The following is a 19,684-nucleotide window of genomic DNA, read 5'->3' as shown; positions in this document are numbered from 1 at the left end:
TTGCACCCGTAATGCATTCATTAGGCTCTTCCAGAATTGAGCGGTGAACTGGACACCGCGATTTGAAACAACTCTGTCCGGTAAGCCATGCAAACGGAATACATGTTGTATAAAAAGCCGGGCAGTAACACGAGCCAATGGTAACCTTCTACATGGGATGAAATGGGCCATCTTGGTGAGCATGTCAACCACCACAAGTACCATTGTATAACCCGACGACGAGGGCAAATGTGTTAAAAAGTCCATGGAGATTGCCCCCCAGGGTCAGTTCGGAGTCGGTAATGGTTGAAGAAGGCCAGGAGGCGCACCCGATGCAGCTTTTGCTTGCCGACACGGTATACAAGAGGGAACATAAGCGAAGTCGTCATGCCAGACTCTAGGCCACCAAAAAGTCCTTGTGACCAGGTGAAGGGTTTTGAAGAACCCAAAATGACCCGCAGTTGGGTTGTCATGACATTGGGTCATGATGAGTGCTCTAAGTGTTTTGGTGGGCATGTACAATTGACCCCGATGTCATAATAAACCCTCTTCCAGAGTCCATGGAGAATCAGGACCAATTTCCCCCATTCGTTGCTGCGACCAATCGTCCAAACGCTGCACCTCTCATACGCAAGCCCTCAAATCCACCGGTTCCTGGATCACGGCCAAAGATTCCAGTGGTAGCACTGTACATGGAGGAAGAGGTTCTTCAGGACACAGATATTCCGGTTTATGGGATAGGGCATCAGCTCTTTTATTTTGACCACTGGGGATGTACGTGACCGAAAAATTGAACCTAGCGAAGAACAACGACCACCAGATCTGTCGTTGGTTCAATTTCCGAGCAATGGTCAAGTGCTCCAGATTACGGTGATCTGTCCTAACCTCCACCTTGTGCCGAGCCCCCTCAAGGTGATGTCGCCAGACATCAAACGCAGTCTTGATGGCCAGCAACTCTTTCTCCCAGATTGTATAATTACGCTCGGAAGTAGTAAGTTTCTTTGAGTAATATGCGCATGGAAAAAGAGGTGCACCTTCTGCTGGGGCTTGTAACAACACCGCTCCAATGGCCACGTTGGATGCATCCGTCTCCACCACAAATGGACAATGGGGGTCGGGATGTCTCAAGATTGGTTCCGCAACAAAGGCTTTCTTGATGGCCTCAAAGGCCTGTTGCTGTGGAGGTCCCCACTGGAATGGAACCTTCTTGCGAAGGAGCTGGGTGATGGGATCCGTCAGTTTGGCAAAACCCGGGATGAAGGATCTGTAATAATTAGCAAACCCCAAGAGACGTTGCACATCTTTTACTCGACGAGGGGGTTCCCAACTACACAGAGCCTCCACCTTATGCGGGTCCATGGCAATGCCTTCGGGAGAAATGATATGTCCCAAGAACTCTATGGAAGTCTGGAAAAAGAAGCACTTCTCCAGCTTCGCATAGAGTCTATGCTCCCGAAGACGTTGTAATACCTGGCGGACTTGGCGAAGGTGGCTTTCCCTGGAATTGGAATAGATCTAAATGTTGTCCAGGTACACCACCATGAACTGATCAAGCATGTCCCTAAAAATATCATTCATGAAATGTTGAAAGACTGCGGGGGCGTTGGTCAATCCAAAAGGCATTACAGTATATTCGAAGTGGCCGTATCTAGTACCAAACACCATCTTCCACTCGTCTCCTTTGCGCATCCGCACCAGATTGTAAGCCCCTCGAAGATTGAGCTTGGTGAAAATAGTGGCCTCTCGTAGTCGTTCCATCAGCTCGGGAATGAGCGGCAAAGGATAACTATTTTTCACCATAATGGCGTTTAACCTGCAGTAGTCACAACATAAGCGCAAATCCCCTGTCTTCTTTTTCACAAAAAGGACAGGAGCGGAAAGAGGAGACGACGATGTCCTAATAAACTCCTGGGCCAAGTTCTTGTCCAGAAAATCTCACAGAGCAACCAATTCGGGCTCAGACAGTGAATACAAACGACCCTTGGGTAGCAGAGCATTGGGCAGGAGGTCCACAGGACAGTCATAAGGTCGATGCAGGGGTAACCGATCCGCCTCCTACTCACTAAAAACATCTGAAAAGTCAGATAGTTCAGGAGGTACAGAGACGGCGGGGGCAGCGATGTCTTGACCAGCACAGATGTGTCTTAGATGGTCCACACACTGGAGACTCGGGAACGAAATAGCGTTCTGTGCCCATGCTACCCGAGGATCGTGCAACCATAGCCAAGCCATTCTGAGAACCAAGGGGAGATGGAGGTCCGAGGTGATATAAAAGCTAATCGCCTTCTCATGGTCCCCAATGACCAGGCGTAATGGCTGAGTAGCAAAACGAATAGGCCCAGACCACAGTTCTCACCCATCAATGGTTTCCACTTTAATGGGAGGCTCCACAACAACCAAGATAATTTTATAATGGGTGACAAAAGCCCGGTCCATGAAATTGGTAGTAGCCCCCAAGTCCACCAACGCAACCGCAGGAATCCCCTCCGACCAGGACTGCAAGAAAACCTGCGTGTCCAAAAGCAAATGTCGGGGAGGACCAGAGTTCACCTCCGCTACTTCAGGTGGTTGTGTGGTATGTGCCCGACCTAGGGTTTCCCCGAGGCCGGGCCTGCCCCGTTTCTCCAACAGTACAGGATGAGATTCGGGTACTGGCTTTCGTGCCCCCCGTCGTTTACCAGGACAGGAACTGGCAAAATGTCCCGACCCTCCGCAGTACAGGCACAAGCCTCCCTGAAATCTCCGCGTGCGTTCTTGTGCCATCAACCAAGGGCGGAGCGCACCCAACCCCATTGGTTCCTCGGTCCTGGTCACGGCATTATGGGATACCAGGGGCATTGGTTGTATGGGAGGTTGAGGCCGTGAGTGGGAGGGTGGCTCCGGAACTGGGCGTCTGGTCTTGCGCCATTGAAGACGGGCGTCAATGTGCAAACATTGCACCACTAGCGCATCCAGGGTTAGAGCCGGCTCCACATGCACCAACTCATCTTGAATTTCCTCTGCCAAACCCTCCTGAAAAGCATCCATGTGGGCTGCCTCATTCCAAGCAGAGTCCATGCAGAGCAGACGAAACTCTGCAATAAACTCTTGCAAAGGGCGTTTCCCCTGACGAATGTCCTTTAAACGTCTGGCTACGGTTTGAGTTTTTATGGGGTCCTCATACATAACACGTAAATGGTGCCAAAAGCCCTGATAGTCATTTAATAAAGGACTATTTTGCAACCGAACCCATCTTGCAGCCGAACCAGACAAAAGACTGATAACAAACCCCACCCGAGCCCAGTCATCAGGGAAATCTTCTGGCCGTAAAGACATAAACAGTTGACACTGCCCCATAAAAGCCGGGAACATTTCAGGCTGTCCAGAGAATTTATCCGGCACAGCTACCGGGCATTTCCTACGGGGGGGAGCAGGAGGATTAACTGGAGCTTGCATCAGCGTTAGATGATTAACCAGCTGGGTGACTTGGTTCTGCAATACCTGGTTATTCTGCAGGAGTTGGGTAATCTGCTGCTGTTGCTGCTCAAGCTGTGTTTGGTCCATCTTGGTTAGAAGACGGGATGAAGGTCCGGATCAAAAAATGTTCTGTCTCATTTGTAGCCACAAGTGAGAGTCCAAATGTCCCAAGAAATAAACACGAACAAATAATACCAGAAACCACAGAGTTAACTTTTCTCTGTAATCGTTGTTGGCAGCTTTTCCAGAAACTGTCTTCAAGCCGAGATAATGAGCCACAAGATGATTCAGGAACAGGAGGCTTCTTCAAAGCTGCGCAGTAATTAACAAAGTTTGATCCGGACAAGGACCGTTAACTAACACGCCTCCTTATATTCCTTGAAGGGGCATGTCAGTCTCTCTAATTAGTCTCTGACTTGACATTTCTTTTCAAATTGTGCTTGACGTCTCAACCTGCGTCTAGTCCTTGCATCAACCCAACATTCGTCATCACTCAAGGACTCTAGTATGTTCTGTGGATCAGCTGCTGACACCTGAGGCATGATTGATGTGGAAGGTTCAGGAGAGGATGGTGTTTCCAACACTCCCTCATCCTCCTGGCTCACATTTGCATCTCTCATGAGAGCAGGCTCCAATTCCAATGCCAAACCTTCCTCATCACTCGAACCTGTGTGTTCTGATACATCAGACTCAAAGCTCACAGCAGGCTCAAACCTTCCAGTCACAACATGGTTTAACAACCATGGCAAAAAAAGGTTGGAAAAATCAGGCAGGACTCACTGAATAGGTGCCTTGTTTGGCAATAGAAATTCTGATCCCAATTGTGACTGAAAGTAGAGGACTATCTATACAGGAAAATCACAAATACACAAAAATGCTTATTCAGCAACTATTGTTGCATTCGTCCCATTGTGGTGGTGGTTACAGTACTTGTGGAGCATTGTGGTGGTTACAGTACTTACAATGCAAACCTACATAGCAAAATGTGTCTGTTTCTCCTTGGTGCAATCTATATTTTTGACTCGCGTGGTTAACCTTTCTTGTATATATAAATATATTTTGTTCCGTATACAGTATTTAAAATGCTGACCGGTCATTTCCCCATCCTAGAATTATCCTGATATTCCATTAATTTATTACTTGGTTTCTTTGAACATTTAGAGATAATAGACAAAGGCCTTTACTTCTCCTCACACATTGCATTGATTTAAAACAGCTTCAAGTTATAAATAGTCTTTAGCAATGCTTCAAGCGGGGAAGAGGGTTTCTCTCCTCAATTTCATTTTGACTAGAACTTATCTCTATTACGAAAAAAAAATCAACAGTTTTACTTGGTTATCTCCATTTATTTCTGCTTTTCCAGTATGTCCACAAATAGAGAGTGAAAGCACTCCAGGACCCCTCTAGCAGGGGTGGGATTCTACCAGTTCAGCCTGGTTCGGGCGAACCAGATGTTAAAGTTACAACTGGTTCACCGAACCAGTATTTCAACTGACCGGCTGGTCCTGCCCCTCCCACCCCACCTCTCCCAGGAGCCTCCAACGCAGCCCATTTTAAATGGAGGTAAGTGCAGGGTCTGCCCAGAGGCTCTGGGTGTGGGGGAAACAGGACTTCTGGAAGTCCAGAAACAGGCCTTTTTCTGGCTTCCAGAGGGCCTCCAGAGACTGGGGGTGGCTGTTTTTGCCCTCCCAGAGGCCCTGAAGAGGCCTCTAGACCCTAGGGAGGAAGAAAATTGCCTCCCCGGGTTCTGGAAGCCCACCGGAAGCTGGAAAGAGGAAGTTCCAATAAGCCCTGCCCACCATGGCCATGCCCACCCAGCAACCAGGCAGCGAACTGGTTGCTGGGATTTTTGAATCCCACCTCTGCCCTCTAGTAAAGGTTATCACTTGGTGGGACTTCGGTAGTGTTCTTCTTTGTCAGGGATGTCAAACTTGAATTATCACGGTAGCGTCATGTGACGTATCAGGACTTCTTTCCCCTTCACTAAACTGGATGGCGGCGGGGCCAGCACATGACACATCTGACCCGCAGGCCATGAGTTTGACACCCCTGTTCTTTGTTGTAGCCCTTGCCATTTGGAAACCACCCCCCTTCAAGAGAATATATATGGTTCCCAATCTTCGTGTGTGTGTGTGTGTGTGTTTGTGTGTGTAATTGGGAAGGAATTTTAAGAATGCTCAGGTTCAATCTCGTATCATTCTCAAAATTTGCTGCTTTTTCTTCACAATAAGTCTGAGAACCATGGTCTACCAAGAAAAGTAAATGTAGTCCTGGACTAACCTTCTGTTGTGTCCTAACAATTTTATTATTATTTTTATTATTACTATTATTCCCAAGGGATTCCAGTTTCTCCAACAAACATCAAAAAGTTATCACTCTTACTGTATATCCAAGAGAGATCTAAGTGTGTGTGTGGGGGGGTCAAACTTTTGATAAAATCAGGAGAGGGTGTTTCTTGAATAGATCATAAATTCACTGCAATAATAATACTAGGAACCCCTTCTTTAAAAAAGCTTTCTTCACTTCGCTGGAAGGTATTGTCTGAATTTTCTCTACCTGAAGAAGTGGTTTTCAGAGAACTCATTTCATTAGAACGTGAGAATTTGGTTTGCCACTCCTTTTCATGGGTTTTATCTCAGCATGGCTCTGCTGGCCGCTACTTCTGAGATTTGCAAGGGATTATCGGAACTCTGCTTGTTAGATATTTCACGGCTCTCCTAACACCCACCCTGTGTAAATTTGCTTTGTATTTCCTAATGCTTAATGAATGCTTTAATGTCATATAAAAGTATTTCTCTTTTGTTACTAGATTTTTTTTTAAAAAAAGTTTACATTGTGGTTTTGTAATATCTCATCTATTATCACTTATTACTCATTAAATTAACAGTAGCTTAAGGGTGTCTTTGCACGAACCTGCTCATTATTTTTTCATCATCTCCTCTTCCCTCTTCTGTCTGTTCTTAAAAATGTTGAAAGGTACCTGCAGTATTAAAGCTATTATATTATTGTCATTGCTATCTCTTCGGTGAAGATTAGCATTACCTTTAGGCTTAAGTGAATACATTTCAAATACCACGGAAAAGGTAGATAGGATTTTCAGGAGGATTAAAATGCAAAGAGAGAATATAAAGTTAAATGTATATGGCACTTAAACTGCAGTACTCTTGTGACAATGCTCCTGATGCATCTGAGGGCCCATAAGCAGGTCATTAAAGGAACAGTTTTCTCCTTTTGTTGCATCCTTATTCATGGTATTTATAACTTAGACTATTAACTATTGGATTTGAATCTGAAAAACCTGTCGTCTTTGTGCCTGAGCTTTTGGCTATATCTTGTAACAATCACATTATAACTTTGTAATTCGCTTCTGATTTATCAAGTGCCCAAGTGCCTTTCACAAACCTTTATCCAGAGGTGGTATTCAGCCAATTCTGACAGGTTCTGGAGAACAAGTAACTGTCATGCTCCTGTTGGAGTCTGACTCTGAGGGAGAGGAGGAACAGCCAACAGGGAGTAGAAGTGTGGCTCCGGAGGTTGTGGAGGAGGCTGGGCAGTCAGAGGAAGACCCAGGTCCATCCCCTCCCCATCCTAGGGCATGAAGGGAGGAAAGGATAAGGGAGAGACATGAATGATGTGGTTTACGGGGGAGGAAAGGGCCTTGATACTCTTCATGGGCTGCAGCTGTGAGAACTGGTTAAAAGGGCGGACATGCGTATGGGCCACTGCTGGAAACAAAGCGTGGAAATATCTCTAGTCTGTCCTTCCTCACTGAGTGTGGTGTCCTTCCCAGTGTGTGTTCCGATATCTGTGGACATCTTCAAGCCCTTATCTTGGCTGGTTCCCTTAATTGCTCCAGTGTGGTTTGTGTTGTTTTTACTCTTTATAATTTCTAGGCATTTTTCGTAACTGCTTGTGAGGGAGTTTTTTGTTTCCAGTCAAAGATATTTGGAGCTTTGAAGCAAAGTGAAGAAATAAACCACCTATTTTTTGTGACTGTGTTTATTTTGTATCCCACCCTGGGTCATCACAGTAGAAGAAATTTTGAGTAGTTCGAAGAACCGGCAAATATCACCTCTGGTTGGCCCCGCCCCCATCTATTCGCTGCCTTTGGAGTCCCAGATGATTGACTGAGTCTTCTTTTGTTGCCCTGCACAGGAGAACGGAGCTGGAAAGCAGGTTAGTGGGGTGGGGAGAAAATGGGACTTTTCAGTATCCTTCCCCTGGAGTGGGGTGGAAATAGGGATTTTACAGTATCCTGCCCCTGCCATGCCCACCAAGCCATGCCCACCAAACAATGCCACACCCACCAAGCCATGCCCACAGAATCAGTAGTAAAAAAAAAATGAATACCACCAATGCCTTTATTCCAGGAGCATCCCTTAAAATGATTTTCAAATCTTAGTATACTCTCCATAATTATAGCAGCTAACCTACAAAATCTAAATATATAAATTGAGGGTTCCATTGAGAGGTCACTAGAGGTTCACAACCTTTCACAGAACCTCTAGTGACCTCTCATGGAAACTTCAAGTACAGAAGAACCTTGCTAGAGGCATTAAAGACAAGAAGCAGATTCTATCACTGTATAGCGATAGATTTTCCTAGGTAAGCGAGAACACTTGCAAACAAAACATTGGTCTGCAATCTCTTGGTGGTTTTATTTTTCAAGAATGCCTATGAGGCTGATGTGGGACCACGAGGCCTTGAAGTGATTGGAGATATCTAAACGTATTAGTGTCAACAAGTTTTGGATGCCTTGTGGCTGGCAATAAAGGAAGTATTTGGCAACATACGGATGTTTTGGATTGGGAATCATATTCCTACCTCTGACAGAAATAGAACAAAAAAGAAGTGGTAAAAGAAAGGCAACTATAATATGGTTATTAATTTATGGCACTAAAATTATGCACTTCTTAGCTACACATAATGCACTTCCCATTTACTGTCCTTAAGAAGTTCCTCTGACATGAGCATATATAAAGTGGATCAGCTATTTTTGAAACATATACCGTACATGCAGTATGACTTGATTGGCATTAAATTATGTGACTGATCGATAGATTTAATGAATGATTACATGCCATCAACTTGGTGTCAAATTTTAGCAATTACAAATAGATTTTCTCTATGTCAATCTACCTCATCTGACAAATGTAAACACTGCACCAAATGTTTTACTCTTATTCAAACAGTGAGATTGAGTTCATTCTCCATACTAATTTCTATTTATAGATCCTTACAGATATTGGTAGATGATAAATCCCACCATCTTTTATAATGCTGATTAATATTAATGGGGGGATTTTAACTTCTCCAAAATGTATAGGTTGTTTAGAGCACTTTTTTTTTTTTTTTTAACCCATGACAGATTCTTATTTTTAGGTGCCTTTAAAAATTTTCTCTCAGATTATTCTAAATTCAGCTGCACTTAGTTCCAATATCTAATTTCTTTTTATCTGGTCATGAAGTTAGGTTTATATGCTTAATTTCAGCAAATATTACTTTGGTTTATGGAGCCACAATCCAGTCTAGACACAAGAAATAATAATGGAAGCTTCTTCAAATGTTACAGTATCTTACACAATAAGCCAGGGTGTCAAACTCATGGTGTCATATTGTCATCACATGATATGTCACAACTTTTTCCCCTTCACTAAACAGGGGGTGGGGGTGGCCAGTGCATAATGCATCCAGCCCACGGGCTGTGAGTTTGACACCTCTGCAATATTCATTAAAACAACCTTTTCAATATTTAAATCTATAGGTGACCTATAAATATCTCCTTCACATTGAGATATCACATTTCACATAGATCTACCCTAAGCAACAAATATTGTAGACCCATGCAATACACTCCTCAAAGTAGTCAATATCAAACCCCTAGTGTTGTTGTTATCTTTATGTACAGTCCAATGGTGGGATTCAAAATTTTTTACTACTGGTTCTGTGGGTGTGGCTTGGTGGGCGTGGCTTGGTGGGCATGGCAGGAGAAGGATACTGTAAAATCTCCATTCCCACCCCACTCCTGGGGGAAGGTTACTGCAAAATCTCATTCCCTCCCCACCCCACTTGCCTGCTTTCCAGCTCTGTTCTCCTGTGCAGGGCAACCAAAGAAGACCCAGTCGATCAGCTGGGACTCGGGAGGCAGAGAATAGATGAGGGCAGAGCCAGTCAGAGGTGGCATTTGCTGGTTCTCTGAACTACTCAAAATTTCTGCTACTGCTTCTCCAGAACTGGTCAGAACCTGCTGAATACCACCTCTGGTACAGTCCTACTAGATAAAAGTAGCTTTTATGAAAAAGGGTTGATGAACAGAATGAAACTTCATGAAGGGTCGATGAGTTAAAGAGATTGGGATCACTAATATAGAAACAGAATAGGGGAAAAAAGAATCCGTTTTCCAAAGTTCCATTGTAAAGGTTTCAAGTCACAAAAGGGTACTTGTGACATTTTGACAATTTAGTCTCTGGAAGCCAGTGGCCTGCTCCCAGGGAATAAGTCAAAGTCCCTATTCCAAGAAATTGCAGCAAGTTAACCTAACTTCTCATTTTCCCATTCAGTGTAACCTATTTATTTGAAGAACTTTATAAACAAAAATATGTGCCCTCTTAAAATCTGTTAGTAGTTTTGCTCACATTTCTCTAAGAGGAAGCATCCATGGGTGAAATGGAGGGGAGGATGGGAAAGTAGCATTATATGTATCTTGCAAAGACCAGAACAGGGTGGTCAAACTTGCGGCCCATTGGCCAAATGCGTCATACACTGGCCATCCCCCTGCCCAGTTTAACAAAGATGGGGAAGTCACAATACATCAAGTGATGCCACAGTGATGATGCGAGTTTGACACCCTTAATCTATAAAATGAACAGAGTCTATATGAAAAGATTATAACATTGCTTGCATCATTTTGACAAAAGCACCAGCTGTTGCAGAGCTCAATGTCTCCATGCTTATGCATTTTTTTCAAAGTATGTTCAATTTATGCAAACATTTCCTCAGGGAATATATCTTTTTTCATTCAAAACATGTGCATTTCTATGCAAGCTTTCCTCCCTCTAGACAAATTGTGCTGCCAAAGCCACATTTAAACATATTTACCTTTATCCAGACTAGCCCACCTGGTGATGGAAAAAAATGAAATCTAAACTCAACTTCTGAACCCTTCTATTGTTAAATCTATCCCTTCTTCATAACTTATTTATTCAAGCGAAGTCTAGCATGCCTACATCATGTGCTGTCAAGGGCATATGAAAATGAATGTTTGTGCGCCTATTTTAATAAAAGGACATCAGTTTTAGGCAGCCTGTAATTAATTAAAGAAAGCAGAGCATTTGGCAATTCTTGGATCTAAATATGCTACCATGTGTAACAAAGTATTATTAGACAGAGGGAATAGGAAGCAAAGCAATTTACAATATCCTGCTTAGTGGGCAACAATAATCTTTAATCTCTTTTCTCACAAATAATATTCTGCAGCTGTCCTTACAATGTTTAATCACTTCCTTGTTTAATATTGCCTTTGCTTAAAATGGAGATTTACAGGAGCTGTCTGCAGGATGTACTCTTGCCATAGTTCTCCTGTACTACTACTGATAATATAATTAGTTTGATTCTCACCCTTGTGTCTGCTAAGTGGCCGATCAGATTCCTTCTGTTTCACTGATCACACCTCCTTCCCTCTAGTTGCACCTGAAGTTTTCTATGAACCTCTGACCTTATTTAAATACAGTTTGATAATGTATCAAAACATAGTTCATTATAACCTCTTATCAGATCAGTAGGACATTCAGAGGACTCTTCCAAAATTTTCTATTTAGAGTATTAAATGAATAGATTGCAAACTTAGCATTGGTATTTCCTAACCACCTAGAACAGCATTGCGTAGAAAGCAATGTATATTTTGAATAGTGAGTGATCAAACTTCAACAAAAAGTAATTATAGTACATATAAGAATTATTATTGGAAGTTCAAAGAAATTGAAGTGTTTTCCATAATCCTTGATAGCTGTTGACCCTTCTCCTCTTTGGATGTTTTGCAGAAGTACTTCAAATGGAACCAAATAGAATTTTATTTAATGACCTTTAGAGGGGAAGGAATAAATTATAATTGTAAGGATCCTTGAAGTTGCACCTTAACCCTTTTTTTGTGGGGAGGGGGAGGGCTGGCTTGACATCCTACAATACAAAACTACTGTTTGTATTTGAAGGACACCCTTTCTCCCCTGCTGTTCCCATTTCCCAGTGGTGAGTATTTTTCAAAGCTTTTTCAAATGGGACAAAACACAATTTAACCTTCAAAACAACTTTTCAGTATTATTGCCATGAGGATTAATCTATTCCCTAATTTGGGTCCCTAATGTAAATTAAGGAAATGCATAGATATTTAGAAAGAATGAACATGGCTTTTTTTAATTCTTCTTTAACTCTCTTTAACTCTCTCTCTCTCTCTCTCTCTTCTCTGTGTGTGTACAAAGAGCGTTTATGGATAGTTTGTGGGAGAACCCTAACAACTATTTCAAAGAAAGAGTTAATTCCACTCATCATGAAGTTTCAAAAATTGTATTCGCCAAATTAAACTGTATCGAAGGACACGTGTTGTTTCTATGGGGCAGGAGCTTATCTTCTGCTCATGAATAATTATATATCTAAAATTAAGTACCGTTTCTCTCTCTTTGCCTTCTGTATCTGAGGGCCAAATTAAACACGATGCCATTTCTGCAATTAGCAACTGCAAAAATAGCTTGTGAAATGTAAATAGCTGGCCTTCTCTTTCTCTTCTGGGGCTTTAATGGGGCAGGTAAAAAAGGTCAAGTCCTCAAGATGATGCTTGGTAAATTTATGGACCTATCCACAAACTTTCCTTAAGGAAAAAAAAATCATCTTCTGAATCTCCTCCCCACTTTTGCTTTTTCTGGAGATCACCAATGTAATTACTAACTATATTGGATTCTGATGAAGATTTCAAATTCAAAAAAAATTCAGCTCAGTGCTTGCTCTGATAGGTAGCGGGGAAGATACCTGTACCCTCTTTTCTTTTCCTGATCCCATGGCAACTTTGATGTAAGCGTGTCAAAAATGCTAAAATTTTGTATGAAAATGGAAGAGCCTCATTTATCCTGGGGCAATTCGATATCAGATTATATTGCAGGTACTTCGGGTAATGAGGTGCTTGCTCTCTTTGGTACTCTCTGAGCTTGGTTGTTTTCTTGCAAATGTTTCATTAGCCAAACTAAGTAACACCATCAGTGCATCCTCAGGCAATGACTGGCAAACTCTGCCTCTGTTATCAATATTACAAGGGGGAAAATGTTGCCCCAATCCCTTGCATGCCTATTGCCTTTTTCCTAAGCAAGCATATATATATAAAGGCATGTGTATATGTACACACACACATAGCAATTTTGGCAGTGTTTTGTCACTCCCTTCTTCCTAGAGTTGACAGATGGCTACTAGCCTAAATTTACCGAGCTGGCTTTGTGCCTAAGGTAGGACTAGAACTCACAGTCTCCCAGGTTCTATCTTGATATTTTTACCACCTCCTCAAATAGGCTCTCACATAATATTATAATTATTTATGCAAAGACCTAGTTGTCTTAAGAAGTCTATCCTGCTGGAAAGATGAAAAGAAAGAGGACAGGATGACCAACAGCATGTACATGGACTCAGTTACAAGTGCCATCAATGCACCATAGGAAGAATTGAAGGGCTTAGTCATGTGCAAAAAAAGCTTGGCTCCAAATATGTACAGAGGGTCTTAAAGATCCATATTCAGTTAAAGTGAGGACTTTCCCTTTTAAGATTAATGGATAAACAATTTGAAAAAAATGGAAGATTATTTCAATATATGACAATTGTAATGAGATTATTATATGTACAGAGATTGAAAGAGTCAACATTACGCACTATGGCGGAATGGTTGGTGAAGTTGACAGATTTTGCTCTAATGGATAAATTAACTTCTTTGATTACAGAAAAGATGCTATCTACATTTATGGCTATCTGGACTTTTTCCATAAAAATGAAAAAATATACTTGTTATAATTTTCATGATTAGATGAGATAGATTATAGAAAGAAGAGTAATATGATGTAACTTTAGAAAGAGAAGTTAAAACATATTTGTACTTATAACTGCTGTGAAGAATATTGGAAGTTCTTGTACCTTTTTCTTTTAGTTTTTTCTTTCTTTTTTTGCTTCTTACTTTCTATTAATCTGTGTTAGCTATTATATCTAGTTTAAATGCTTTAATAAAAAAAGTTATACATGGGAAAGGGAGAACTGAAGAACTAAATTGCCCATCTCTGTCTATTCATTGGGATTAAGTTTACAGGGAGGCTCCTTGTATGATTTAAAACACTGGGATTCTTGGAAGAAACATGGGATAAAAATAGAATTAAATAAATTGTAACCTTCCTTGACGTTATCAGGTAGATGAAAATAGTATATGCAGAACAGATACATTTTAAATCCAAAGAGAAATGTTGCATTATTGGTAATCTTTTCTGTAATGTAATCAAGTCAATTCTCTTTAATCAGACGTTGGCCAAATGTGGATTAATATATACCTAGAAAAACATTTACTTGGGAGGTGAAATTAAAATGCATCTCCTATGGTATTAAGGCATATGCTTTATTGCTTTTTCTCATAATACAGACTTAAATTTGGCAGTGTTTATTCAAGAATCTTCAAAATATGTTTGTAGTTCCAACCAAAGCTTTTTGTGTGTTGGGGGGGGGGGGAGACGTAAGCTGAATGTTGTGTGGTTGAATAACTTTAGATATTTTTCCCCCATTGATTTTTACAATTCTGTAATTAAAGATCGCAATGCTCCAAAAGCAGTTCAAAAGCATGTAGGTATGAGTAGATAAATAGGTACCACTTCAGTGGGATAATAACAGCATTCCATGCACTTGGGTGTATAGTCATGTTGGCTATATGACTGCGAAAAGGGTCTTTAAACAACGCTGACTCTCTTGGCTCTCAGATCTTAGAGCACTGCCCCCTAAAGTCAGATACAACTGGACAGGGGAAACATTTTACTTTTAATGCTCCAATAACTGTGGATAAACATTTGCCAGTTTATTTCATAATCTCTGTATTTCAGTTATTAACTTCCAGCAGTTCATCACTTTTTTCAGTTTTTAGAGCTATACCACTGTTAATTTATATTTCCACAGAGTCTAATGCTGGGAAAGATTGAGGGCAATAGAAGAAGGGGACGATAGAGAATGAGGTGGCTGGTGAAGTCACTGAAGCAGTCGGCATGAGCTTAAATGGACCCCAGAAGATGGTAGAGGACAGAAAGACCTGGAGGAATGTTGTCTATGGAGTCGCGATGGGTCAGACATGACTTTGCAACTAACAACAACAAAATGCACTTGTTCTCTTTAACTTTAACCATGCACACAAATGGAGCATGTGCACGTCACATACTACTTTCCTAGGTGGGAATGTGTGCACACATGCTTATGTGTTTGCCTGCCACTTCTGCGGCCCAGTTCTGAATGGCTCACAGCCCAATAGTAGGTGACAGCCCAGGGATTGGGGACCCCTGTTCTATATCTCTTTGTCATTCTATCAGAATTCTGAAATCTTCTTTTTACCTCTTTACTTATCTGGAACACTTCTTCAGTGTTATGGTCATACTCAGAGGTGGGATTCAAATTTTTTAACAACTGGTTCTGTGGGCGTGGCTTAAGTGGTGGGCGTGGTTTGGAGTCATGTGAGTGAGTGGACATGGCTCGGTGGTCTTGTTATGGCTGGGCGTGGCCAACTAAATATCACTCACATTGACGCATGCATCTCCTCGCCTGGCCTCTCATGACTGTGGGGATGCTGCAACAGTCGTAAGTGTGAAAAATGGTCACAAGTCACTTTTTTCAGCGCCATTGAAACTTTGAATGGTCACTCCACACAAGCAAAGTACCAGCAAAGAGGGGAAAAAAACTCCAGAGAAGTTCCTGACACAGGAAGTCTAGTCCTGCCAAGAATGTAATAAGGGTTAACGGAGAGGCAGTTTCTGTAAGCAACACCAGAATGTTTCCTTTCTGCCTTCCTTACAGGATTAGGCCAATAATTTCTTCTATCAACCAGTTCTCAGAACTGCTTAGAATGTTAACATCCGGTTCTAGCAAATAGTGAGAACTGGTACAATCCCACCCCTGGTCATACTAATAATTTGGAACACTAAATATGCATGATTTGCATAAATTCCAGTATACCATTTTTGCAAAACAATTTCATTTGGGCAACTTTTCCTATAGCTACCTGACAGCCTTGCCTTTCTCTTTGTATGAGCTGTATTTGGTGGTGTTCCAGCATTCCGAACGTTTATTTTTATGGGATTTATCATTGCGACTTGTTCTTGTGCTGAAAATATTAATGCTTCTGTTTCATGAGGAGTCCAATCTGAAGCACCTGCCCAATTTTCTTGCCTCTAATTTTATTTTCAGTATTGACCATGCAGGGTTTCTCTTTTGGATAATTTATTTCCTATTGTAACCATTCAAGGTTAAATACTGCCTTAGGTTCTGTCAAATTCAAAATGATTTTTTTATAGAAACTTATTATCTATTTATGTTATTCTCCTATTGTTATCATTATTAATATTGTTTTGTATGGAGGAAGCTGGCACAATGCTTGAGAACAAAAGAGTCTGCCATGAATTGACACACCATATGTATAATTATTTACTTTGTTCTAAAAGCCATCACCATGATAAATTTTCAGTTTTCTCTATCTGCCAGGACTAGTAATACAGAATGTATCTAACAACTACATTTGCATATAGAAAGTATTATTGACCTTTTAGTTTAAAAAGACAGAATTTTACAAGGACACCCATTCAAAACAAACTACTTAGATTAAGTGAAGCAGGGTAGCACAGAGAAGATATAAAAGGACTGCTTATTCACAAAGAAATATGAAAAATAGCATGAACATCTCAAAGTAACATCTATTTTCAGAAGACTGAATCTTAAGTGAAATTCTTTTAGGTTTAGGTTTTTTTAAAACATTCACACTGAAACCAGTATCGGCCCTGTCCAGGGGTGGGATTCAAATTTTTTAACAACCGGTTCTGTGGGCGTGGCTAAGTTAGTGGGCATGGCTTGGTGGTCATGTTATTGCTGGGCGTGGCCAACTCAATATCACTCACATCGAGGCATGCATCTCTCACTTGGCCTCTTATGACTGTGGGGATGCTGCAACAGTCGTAAGTGTGAAAAATGGTCATAAGTCACTTTTTTCAGTGCCATTGTAACTTTGAATGGTCACTCCACACAAGCAAAGTACCAGAAAAGGAGGGGGAAAAAACTCCAGAGAAGTTCCTGAAACAGGAAGTCTAGTCCTGCCAAGAATGTAATAAGGGTTAACGGAGAGGCAGTTTCTGTAAGCAACACCAGAATGTTTCCTTCCTGCCTTCCTTACAGGATTAGGCCAGTAATTTCTTCTAACAATCGGTTAGGATGGAAGGCTGAGACAACCTTGAGTTGGTCAGGATCGAACTCCTGGTAGTGAGTAGTGAGTTAACCTGCAATACTGTATTCTAACCAGTGCACCACCATGGCTCATTCTCAATCTAAGAGAAATAGATTGCAGAATCCTCAGTGTAATAAACAACACCTTTTCTTTATATTCCTTTCCTAATTATAGATGAAGAATAGAAGAGTCCATGGCATATAGGGGACTTAAAATCTTCCTCTGATACCATTTTTCCAGTAGAAAATGGTTTGCCCCCAATTATTTCAAGTATTTGGGTCTCTTATAGATGTCGTGGCAATGTAGTTGGGTCTCTTATAGATGTCATGGTTGGCCCATTATTGTTCCATCTTTGAAAAAGTTCATTCAGAACCCATAAATTCACACAATGTGACAAAGTTGAGTTCTAGATTCACAAAGCTCAATTGCTGTGTCCATATAAAATGCTATCCCCAAGTGACTAAACCATAATGACCTTGGAAGGGTGGAAGGTGAGTCAACCTTGAGCCGGTGAGAATCAAACTTCTGGCAGTCAGAAAAAGCAGCCTGCAGTACAACATTCTAACCACTGCCCCACCACTGGCCATTATAGTTGTAAGTTGAGTCAGACCTGATTTTATAACAATTTTATGGCAGTTGTTAAGTGAAACCAGCTTCTCTAATTAGCATTGTTGCCAGAATTTGGCAAAAAATGCCAAAATCATGATTGCATGACTGGAGAACACTGTTAAATGTGTACAGGTTGCCAAGTACAAGAGTTGTGATTACATGACTGCACTGCACTGGTGGCACGATGATCATAGACACAAGAGCAGTTGTAAGCCACTTTTTCTTTTATAATTTATCAGATATAAGTCTAATAAATGGTCACACAATTGGCAACTCCAAATTTCAACTAACAAATGCTCTGTCCTACACATTGGCAAAAAGAATCAGAACACCAACTACAAGTTAGGTGGAAGCGATCTAGTAGATCAGGGATCGCCAACCTTTTGGACCTCAGGGACCACCAAATTCATAATTTTAAATCCCACAGACCAGAGACCCTGGGAAAATCCCCCAAAAAAGTCAGCAGGAAAATTTCCCACCCTGTTTTCCCACCAATTGATCATTCTTTATTTGGGATTGCAGGATGCCATCTCCAGCTCTCTTCTCAGAAGGAGAGAGAGAGAGAGAGAGAGAGAGAGAGAGAGAGAGAGAGAGAGAGAGACTTTTGGCTTCATGCAAGGAAAGCAGCAGAAGCAGCAGAAGTCTTTCTCTCCCCAAACTCCACCAGAAATGGGTCTTTGTGAGACTTGTCATGCCAGTGCAGCCTCTTGGAGCAGGAGGCCTTGCAGGGTCCCAAAGACTCATTTCTGGCAGAGTTTGGGGAGAGAAAGAAAGACTTTTGCTGCTTTCCATACGTGCAGTCAAAAGCAGAAGAAGAAAGAAGTGGAAAGAAGCATCCCGGTGGCCAGGTGAGGCGTTTGGGGCAAGTGGAGCAAGTTCCCCCCTTCTTCCCTTTCCCCCATCCCCTCACTACCTCATGCTGTTCTCAATGCAAGTGATGCAAGCCTTGTGTTCCCACTGGCAATGTGGGTGGCTCAGCCTTGTGTTCCCGCGCAGCCTGGATTAATTGCTTTGGGGGTGCTTTGCCTCTGCAGACCACCAGTGGTCCCCAGCCCACTGTTTGGCGACCAATGTCATAGATGACCCTCACTCTGTCAAGGACCTAGGAGTACTTATCTCAAACAATCTAAGCCCCAGAGCTCACTGTAACAGCATTTCCAAAAAGGCTTTAAGAGTTGTTAACCTTATTTTGCAAAGCTTCTTCTCTGGAAACATTGAATTGTTAACTAGGACATACAAAACCTTTGCCAGACCAATTCTCGAATACAACTCATCCACCTGGTACCCACACTGTATGTCAGACATTAACACAATTGAGTGGTTTCAGAGGTATTTTGCGAGAAAAATACTCCCCTCCTCCACTCACAATAGAATTCCCTATGCCTCCAGGCTCAAAATTTTGGGGCTGGACAATTGAATTGTGCCACCTTCAGTCTGATCTAAGCATAGTTCATAAAATCGTCTGCTATAACATCTTGCCTGTCAATGACTTCTTCAGCTTCAATCACAATAATACATGGACAAACAACTGACACAAACTCAAGGTAAACCTCTCCAAACTCAATTGCAGAAAATACAGTTTCAGCAACAGAGTGGTCAACACCTGGAATGCCCTACCCAACTCCATTGTTACAGCCTGAAGCCCTCATAGCTTCAACCTCAAACTGTCTATCATGGACCTCACCCCATTCCTAAGAGGTCCTTAAAGGGGCATGCATAAGCGCACTAACATGCCTACCATCCCTGTCTTACTGTCCCCATTTATCTGTATTTATTTCCTTTGTTCTTGTATATGTTCATACTTATACATATTATCTTGTACATGTTTGACAAACAAAATAAATAAATCAAAATAAATAAATAAACTTTGAATCACCATGAAATAAACAGTCATAAGACAAGGACTATCTATAGCAAAATTGGTAGATGGTGCTTGTGTGATCAGGCAAAATACAGGACTTTTTAAATAAAGGTTTAAAAGAAAGACAAGGCAAGACCAAAAAAATAAAAACAAAACAAAACAAAATAGAACATCTTTGGCATCATTTAATATTGTAAACAGTACTATTTTTCCTACTTATAAAGTACTGAGATGAAATCAGATGCTAGTATATAATAGAGGAAGCCCATTTTCATCTGTCATGAACTTTTAATGGGGGA

This window comes from Notechis scutatus, chromosome 2, assembly GCF_049901735.1.
Source record: "Notechis scutatus isolate UNSWTSFEM ecotype Mainland chromosome 2, rNotScu1.2, whole genome shotgun sequence".
NCBI lineage: Eukaryota > Metazoa > Chordata > Lepidosauria > Squamata > Elapidae > Notechis > Notechis scutatus.
This window is presented reverse-complemented; position numbering follows the sequence as displayed.